At 40.9% G+C, this 7,341-nt stretch overlaps 1 pseudogene; it reads left to right on the forward strand.

Annotated features, from left to right (window-relative positions):
- The first annotated feature begins 811 nt into the window (after nucleotides 1–811).
- On the forward strand, nucleotides 812–5,825 carry LOC134487789 (uncharacterized; annotated as a pseudogene).
- The last annotated feature ends 1,516 nt before the right edge of the window (nucleotides 5,826–7,341 follow it).

Raw genomic sequence — 7,341 nt, forward strand, 5'->3', positions numbered from 1 at the left:
GCCCTGCCAGTGTTGGTGGGGGTGTGGTTTCCTCCTTGGTAGTTCCTTGATTAGGCCATGGTTTTCTGCTCGATTGTTTGCCTGGTATTAATCCCTACTTATCTGGGTCTTGGCTGCTGGCAAGGAGGTGTTCTGGTCTTTTTGTTTCCTTCTTAGCTTTTTGTTGTCTCTTTTGAATGGTGTGTAAATGTGGTTTATTTATATGCGTCTATTGATGGCTGATTTGTCTGCCAAGCTTCCAGGAATTCCCTCGTGTTTTTGGATCTAGGATGCTCACAGTTTCCCAGTTGAAAGTATGGTTGAGTTGGTCCATGTGTTGTGAAATTAAGGAATTTTCATCATGTCTTCTGGCTGCCAGTTGGTGTTCGTGGATGGGCTCTGCTAGTCTTCTGCCTGTCTGTCCTACATAGTGGCTCTTACAGCCCTTAAACTGTATGTTGTAGATGACTCCCGTTTTTTCTTGTTGAGCTACTGGGTCTTTTGTTTTATTTAAGATGTTTTGGAGGGCTTTGGTTGGTTAGTGTGCTACGGCGGAGAGCTTTGTGACAAGTGCATTTATTGAGTACCACAGTCTATGCTTCACATTCCGAATGTGAGTATTTGTGACAATGGAATGCTAGCGGTACTGTATCAGTTAGAGAGTCAGATCCGAAACAAATTCACTGAGCTCAAAATCTATCAGAGAGCTGCAGCGAAGAAGGCATACACCATCTACCATACACAAAGAAAACTAATAGAAAGATTTTTTTTTAATATTTACTGTAATAATTCCTGGCTTAGGAACAATAGAGATGCCCACTCCAAGTTGACCATGGCAGACCTTTATTCTGCTAAAAGGAAATATGAGTCAAAAGTACGGTGCACAGGTAAATATTTCTCATGGCACAATCGAGCACCTGCCAGAAGATACTATGTAGTGAAGCCAATTTAGTGGCCTGCTAGAACCACTGAAATGGAGCAGAGCTTATAACACAGTTGAGAAGCTGGCACAGAAAAAGAATATTATCTTAAAATAGCTTCAATAAGCATGCCAGAGAAATACAGGTGATTGATCTTACACACTCAGCCCTCCCAAGCATAAAGAATCACGTTTAGACACATTAGGTTAAGATAAGTAAAATAATTCTTACTGGCTTTATTGTTGCTTCTGTTACATCCATCTTGGTGGAAAGGATGAAGTTCCTTTGTTCTTCTTTTCTTTCCAAATACTTAGTTTGCCCTAAACCCTCAGCCCTATTTTGCTGCCAAGAGCTGTGCGGAAGAAAGGGGCAGAATTCTTCATCAAGGCCGGAGCACATGGCCCTGATGAATGGAGAACAGAGCAGCATGCTTGCTTCTCCCTGGGTGGAAAAAGGAGAGAGAGAGAGAAAGAGGAAGTGGGAGTGGCAACAAATAGCTTCCTCAGAGTTGCATTGTGGGACAACTCAATTTACATGCTAATGAGGCATGCTGGATTTGCCAGGACTTCCAATATGTAGGCCCTTAATAATTAGGCTTATTGCATAGCAGGAGTCCTATTCTGCCTTATATCTGCCAACCTTATTAGTGTGTTAGAGAGAAGGAAAATGAGACAGAGAGATGGGAAAAAACCTTATTGAAATATTTTTATGAAAATCATATTTAACTAATTGGGATAATATATAGCTGCAGCTTTGTTTTTTTCTGCTCTTGTCCTAGAGGCATTTTTACAGAGCCATCCACTTTGATGTAACATACTGCTAGAGCCATTTAGGAGACTAACAATGTTTAATAATACAATTGTGTAATTATAAGTCCCAGTTTTTATTTTATATTGCCTTACTGGTATAAACTAGCAAGGCTATGTATATGTGCATGTGTATTATCTAAGATATACAGGTAACAACCACTCATTCAGCAACCATTCGAAGTTTGATGGTGCTGAACAAATGGTACTTATGACCGGTCCTTGAAGTTTTGGCCATCACAGCTTCCCCACCGTTACGTGATTGTGATCGAGGTGCTCGGCGACTGGCTTGCAATTATGAATTGGCAGCATTTGCGACCTTCTTTGCCAGCTTCCCACAAGTGAAATCAATGGAGAAGCTGGCAGGAGGTCACAGATAATGACCATATGATGCTGCCCTTAACAATAGTGTGGGATTCACTTAATGACAGCAACCGGAAGTGCTGGAATTTCTGACACAAAGTGGCATAGTCACGTAACATTACACTTTATGACTGTGTCACTTAGCAATGGAAATTTTGGTCCCAATTGCCATTGTTAACTGAGGACTAACTCTATTATGTATATCCTTACTTAGTGAAGTATAGGTGATCTATAGGAGTGATGTGCATATAGCTTAGGCCATGATTTGGGATCCAAGTGCAATTTTGGGGATGGTGGAAGGCAGACTTCCGGGGAAGAAATTATGGACTGAAGACAGCTCTGTGAAAAGTGGATCAAATGACCATTGCGGAATGAAGAGCTGGTGAGTAGACTGGCTCTTTGATAATTCATCTCCGGACAAGGAGAGGACTTGAGATTGTTCACAAGTGCTCCAGACAGCTGCTCCTTGTGAGGAGACCATAAGAGGAAGGTCTCCATCAGGTTTAGAGCTTTGGGAGACAAGGGAATAGCCATCTTGCTCAACCTATGCTTGATGCCTTCAAAACAGCACTGGGTTTGCATATTCCCTTTTCTAATCACTTTTGGAAATTGCTTGATAACTGCTTTTCAGCTATTAGGAACCTTTGGATTGACAAGTTTTTACAGCACTGGGTGAGTTTCCTTCAATCCTTAGTGAAAGAAGTTTTAAATGCAAGTTTAAGGACTTTAAAAAAAAAAATAAATAGCAAAAGGTTAATTACAACTTTGATTTTAGAGAATTGGACTAAGGGTACAGATAAATTTTAAATAAGATTTTGGAATTAATTTTAAAGAATCCTTCCTGTGGGAAAATATTTTTGTTTTGAATTATTTAAAAAAAAAGGTTAAGACTTTAGAAATTGGACACTAGAGGGAATTAAATATTATAATTAAAGGAGAAAAACATGCATCTCACAATTAGAGAATGAAGCAAAATATTTTAACATTGGACATATTGAAGGATATTTTTGAACAATTTTAAGATGTCTGCCTCTATAGATAGATTGTGTTTAAAAGATGTTATGAAAGAGGAACAAGTTTTACTTGACAAGATTGAGACTGATTTGAAAGTGGATTTACAAATTACAGGCTATAAGAATGACATGGAAAAAGATGTTACAATGGACATACAAAAGAAATCAGCTGATGTCTTAATAATTAAAAGGAATATACAAATAACAAACCAAGACAGTGACCTGGATAATTTTCCTATATTTGATTCACAAGAGAGTCTTGTTAAAGTTTTGAAGAATTTTGTGAGAAGGGACAAAGAAAAAATGAAAAGAAATCACGTTTTAGGACATTATTTGAAGGGACTAAAGACCAACATATTGCCATACACTTTGGGGAAGAAACCCTGAAGTTGGTGTGGGAATTTGAAAAGGTAGTGAGAAAAGTTGCAGACTACAGAAACCACCTATGTTTCAACCTCAGATGCAGACAACAGAATCTCATCTCGACAAGCCTATGCCTGCGATACACGGTGAAGGGTCACAGAGCAGACAAGATCCTGCAGAAGGCACAAAGACATCTTCTTAATGAAAATAGGACAGGTCCACTTCACCATTGACGCCTTGCAACACAACGTTGAACACCTTCACCAGAAACTCACGGCCACCCTTCCTAACCCAGTCCTGGATAGAGTAATCCAGTTTGGTAACAAAACACAACTGGCCCAACACCACAAAGTGAAGGAGAGACAAACTAAGAAATTTGACATCCTTCTCTCCTGCAGTAAGCAGAAAAAAAGAGCTGAAGAACCTGCTGGGAGGAACAACAATGACAGGACAACAGAGGACAAAAAGAACATGTGGGTGAAGAACCTCTCAGTCAGGGAACTCACCCAGCCAGAGAGAGGTGTCCTAGCCAAAGGTCTTAATTTTGCCATCACCCCCAAGCAGGTTCTGGCAGTGGAGCTCATTATGGCCACAGAATCTGCCATCCGTAACAACCATCTACCCACTGAAGAAGCAGAACAACTCTGGCTAAAAATCTCTGCAGTGCTGTTTGGTGCTCGACCTCCTCCCCCCAACCTCACCACCCAAGAAAGAAGAGACCTGACAGCCCTCAGCAAAGATGAAACCATTACTATCCTGCCTGTGGACAAAGGAAGATGCACAGTTGTCCTAAACTCCGCAGACTACCACGACAAAATTACCTCACTCTTGGATGACCACCACACATATGAAAAGCTGAAAAGAGACCCCACCAGCAATTACAAGAAAAAGGTGATAGACAGCTTGAAACAAGTGGAACAAGAGGGCTCCATCGATAGGGCAACCTACCACTGTCTGTATCCTGGAGAAGCCATCCCCAGCATCTACGGACTCCCTAAGATCCACAAGGAAAGGGCACCTCTCAGACCCATTATCAGCAGCATTAATTCAGTAACATATAACATTGCCAAACACCTTGCCACCATACTAGCACCTCTGGTTGGATACACTGACCACCACATTCATAACTCAGAAGAATTTGTTGCTAAAGCTAGGGTCCTGAAACTGGATACAGATGAAACCATGGTCTTCTTCGATGTTTCCTCTCTTTTCACCAGCATCCCCACCACTGATGCCCTAACTGTGGTTAGGAAGAGACTAGAAGGGGACAGCACCCTCGACAGGAGAAACAACTTCAACCTGAACCAGATCTGCCATCTTCTGGACCTGTGTCACAACACCACTTACTTCTTTTAAAGAGGTGACTTCTATAGACAGAAACATGGCTGTGGCATCGGTTCCCCCATGTCACCCATTGTTGCCAATGGGCCAACCTATACATGGAAAAGTGGAGAAGAAAGTACTCAGCACGTTCCAGGGAATGGTGCCCACCCATTGGTTCAGGTATGTGGATGACACCTGGGTAAAAATCAAGGCTCAGGAGGTACAGGCTTTCACAGACCATATAAACACCATAGATACAAACATTAGGTTCACCAGGGAAGACACCAAGGACAACAGGCTGGCATTCCTAGACTATGAGGTTCTTATTGAGACTGGTGGCAAGCTAGAAATAGAGATTTACAGGAAACCCCCACACACAGATGTTTGACTCCCACCATCAACTGCAGCACAAACTAGGAGTCATCAGGACATTACTTCACAGGGCAGAAACCATCCCCACCTCCATGGATGCCAAAAAGAAAGAAAACCACCACCTGAGGACAGCTCTGAAGGCCTGTGGGTATCCAAATTGGGCCTTCATTAAATCTAAGTCTACCCCTAGACCCAAAACAATGGCAGACAGGGCTGAGACCCAGAGTCAACAGAAGAACCTGGTCATTCCTTACATGGCTACTGTGTTGGAAAGGATAAAACAGATATTTGGAAAACACCACATACCTGTATTTTTCAAACCCACTAACATACTGAGACAGAGGCTTGTACACCCTAAAGATCCAACACCGAAACGTAAGAGGAGCAATGTAGTATATGTAATCCAGTGCAGTGAGGAGTGTTCTGAGCTCTACATTGGAGAAACCAAACAGCCTTTACATAAGAGGATGGCCCAACACAGGCGGAACAACACCAGAGGACCAGAATCAGCAGTTTACCTTCATCTAAAAGAAAAAGGACACTCATTTGAGGACAATAATGTTCACATTTTGGACAGAGAAGATAGGTGGTTTGAGAGAGGGGTTAAGGAACCCATTTATGCCAAAGTGGAAAATCCTTCCCTCAGTAGAGATGGAAGCCTCAGACACAACTTGTCCCCCATTTTTCATGCTGCTCTTTCATCAGTCCCCAGGAAGATTAAGACCACTTCACAAGTTTACTAGGAAGGCCACTCTTAACAATACACTTGGGAAAGAACAAGGGATTTAAGAGTAAGACATCCCAAACACAATCCATACCTCCATGGCACAATTAACAAGCCATTCAGGTGTAGGGACAGTGCAGCCACCCTGGAAGACATATATGGGGTCCCCTTACCAACCGTTGCCCAGACTGAAGAAGCTGCTTGGACAAGCAGCAAAACGTTTCAACCAAAAAGAAAGAAATCCAGTTGCCATGACTCAACCTACAGACAATTCCACCTGGATGACTGAGAATCTTCATTGACATAAAGATAAAGATTGTTAGAAGTAAAAGGAAGGGATATAAAGTTGGTTTATTTGATCAAGGTTAAAATAGATATGTTGTTATCTCTGGTAACCCTTAATGGACTTTTGCTGACATCAGGACTGAAATGATGAGGTTTTATGGATTTGTTTATAGATAAGAGATGGGATATGTGAAGAAGATATTATATGTTGTATTTTAAGAGAAGGTGATAGGTTACTAAAATTAATTAATTAATTCATTCATTCATTGCTCACATCTCACATTTATATGGCCACCCATCTCACACTAGGCAACTCTGGGTGTAGTACAACAAATTGTTTATACTAGTTGTAATGGAGGGGGAAGTCACTTCCTTATATATTTATTTTCTTTTTTCTTTACTATATTTTTTTCCCTTTATTTTCTGTTTTGCTTTCTATTTTTTCTCTTTTTCTCTCTCTTTTCTGCACCTATTTTTCTTTTTATTCTTTTAGTTTTTTAGATGAAATTAGTTTTTATTGTTGTAATTCTAATCTTTAATAAAAAATTACGATATCAAAAAAAAAGGGAGGGGGGCCTGGTGGAAGGCAATTCTCTAAGGCTTCAGAACAAGCCTTGGCTTTTCAGTATTGCCCTAGCCAGACCCTTTCTTCTCATCCAGCTCCTGCTTGTCCCTAGAAGAGAATCCCACTGAAGCGGCCATGATAATCCCCTTTTGCTTGTTACAGTTTTATCTCTTTTCTGGTTTACTAAGCCAGGAAGAAGCTGGTGTACAGCAGAAAAGAGAGATGGCAGAGATATAAGCCTGACTTTATGTTATAACCAGACCCCAAGGTATTTTTGCTTTTTTCAGGGAGCGCCACTAACCAAAGCTACCTTCACCATGTTGCAGTTTGGCTGAAAAGCAACTGCAGGCAACATATTTGTTTCTATTTGGTAGTAACAAATAGATCCCTGGGTAGATCCCTAGATAAAAAGATGTGTCATTCCAGAAATTAGCTCTTATTTGCTTATTAAAAATTCAAGGATGGAGCAATCCTACCACTCAGTTAGAAAGTTCCAGCTGGTGACAGACTGGCAGAGAAGTGCAGGACTGTTTTGGATTTTGTTTTTTTTTTAAATCTCTTCCATTGCAAATAGTTTAAATTGGTACCTGAGCATTAAGTATGTGGCAGATAGCCAAGTTTTGTTGGC

This window comes from Candoia aspera, chromosome 1 (assembly GCF_035149785.1).
Source record: "Candoia aspera isolate rCanAsp1 chromosome 1, rCanAsp1.hap2, whole genome shotgun sequence".
Lineage (NCBI taxonomy): Eukaryota > Metazoa > Chordata > Lepidosauria > Squamata > Boidae > Candoia > Candoia aspera.